The sequence below is a fragment of the Anoplophora glabripennis genome, unplaced genomic scaffold, assembly GCF_000390285.2.
Source record: "Anoplophora glabripennis isolate ALB-LARVAE unplaced genomic scaffold, Agla_2.0 scaffold748, whole genome shotgun sequence".
NCBI classification, from domain to species: domain Eukaryota; kingdom Metazoa; phylum Arthropoda; class Insecta; order Coleoptera; family Cerambycidae; genus Anoplophora; species Anoplophora glabripennis.
This window is the reverse complement of record NW_019417132.1, coordinates 6987-9159: the sequence shown is the minus strand read 5'-3', so window position 1 is coordinate 9159 and position 2173 is coordinate 6987.

Genomic DNA, 2173 nt, shown 5'->3' with positions numbered 1-2173 from the left:
CTTAATTTATTTTTTTACCATTTCTGCCTTACCTACGTAGTCTTTGGATGAAAAATTTTATATTTACTAACCAGATGCCTTTTTGGAAGTTTGGAACAAACTTTTCTTATTCTTTTCTCGAACGGGGCCTACTCTTTTTTGATAAACATTCTCCTCATATTTTTATATACAGGGTGTTTAAAAATCAAAGTACAGGGTGTTTAAATATATATTATATCTACTAACCAGCGAGGAAAGCACCGCGGAGCGGTGCTCGGGCCGCGCGTAGCGCGGCTCGAGGGCCGAAGGCCCGAGAGAAAGGTCAAACTTCGCGTCAGCGGAGTTTGCCTGCCTTTCTAGTTTTATAATTAATGAGTTTATAGTAGATATATCGGGGAGATATACTAACCTAATAACTAGAAGACAAGTTAATAATTATTACAATTTGTTTTTATAATGGTAAATAAAGTTTCGAAAATAATTTAAATATGGTAATAGTACGTGAAGGGAATGACTGTCAACAGATTTAAAATAAAACAGTACGTTTGTGATCTGCATGATGTCCAGCATATTACAACTTAACGGAATAGTGGGTTAATATTATGGTAAAAGATTGAATAATTCGGAAGTTGGAAGCAGCTTCTTTGATTCTCAATAAGGTAGAGAAATTTTTAAATAGAAAGATTTCATAAGTGAAAATATTGTATAATTCAATGATGCATTGTTTCTTTATGTATCTCGGCCATTCTATAATTTGTGGAGACAAGTTACTTAGCAAGTAAGTAACTTTTCTGATTGTTGTAGAGCTTAAGTCAATGCAAAATTTACCAGAATGATGAGTAAAATAATTAGAAATGGCAAATTTTTCTTCAATTCTGTTAGCTACTTCCAGCTAGCACGGAAATGTTAAAAAAACTTGGCCACTATATTCAGGTACAGTAATTTCAAAGTACTTATTTTTACTCTTTTTGTTTCTTAGAGTAAATGTATTTCATCATCACTCAAGCTGGACAATGCGTCTAATAAGTCATCTAAATCACTAGACTCAAAATCGGACATCTGTAATATTTTAAAGAGTTTATTTACAACACCGAGTTTTTTATATTCTATTTTTTATTACCACAAGTAAAAATTCCATATTAATAATATAATTACTATTTTTTTAAAGGGAACTTCCTGTATAAAATGTGGCTATTTTTTTACTTACCTTAAACTAAAATCGTTAACAAAATAATTATCAAAAGATCACGTCATAAATTCCTTGAAAACTAGTTTCTTTCTACGAACACCAAATTCTTCTCATAAAGCTAATATTTTTTATTATCAATTTAGTTTAATTATCCGGAATGACATATATTTTCATGATTTATATAATTCAAAGTAGCTTACATTATTTATTTTTAAAGTTTTAACACATCACAAAAATGACACGAATTTATAATTCAAACTGCCGCTTTTTTATCCCCTCTCTCCGTATCGGACATATGGAACACTAGCGCCCTCTTATTTTTGTAAGATTTTTGTTTACATGGAGTTCGGGCTCCTTGTGTAGTCTCCATGCGTAGAACGACAAAACAACGCATTGCATGCTTGTTGGTTGTTTGCTTGTTCTATGTTCTATCTATTTCGCAGTCGCACGTTCGTTCCTCAGTAACTAGTGTTGCCAACATGGTATATTTAATACTAAATCTGGTATTTTGAACGTCCCATTTAGAGACGACACTAAAGGCAGGGACACAATGGAAAATATTAAATATAAGATATAATATTATAACATATTAAATATAAATGTTTGACACAATGATAATAATTTGATAATAGATTATAACAATTTGACCAATGAGTGGTATTCTTCGGCACAGCTTTGTCAGACATAATTGAAATAATGTGGAAAGCAAGACATTAATAATTGTTTCTTTCTGATTACCATTTTACAGACATTAAACTCGACAACAAAACAAAAACACTTTATTTATAAGTTAGTTGGAGAGGCGGTATGGAAATGGTACATTAATTTGATTGGTCAAATATAAGATATAAATATTAAATTCCGACGTGTCGAAAAATATTTCTTATTTGTTATCTTATTTTCCCATTGTGTGTCACTATATGAAAGCATATTTATCGAATTTGCTATTTTATATTTAATATTTTATATTTATATTTTATATTTTTCCATTGTGTCCCGGCCTTT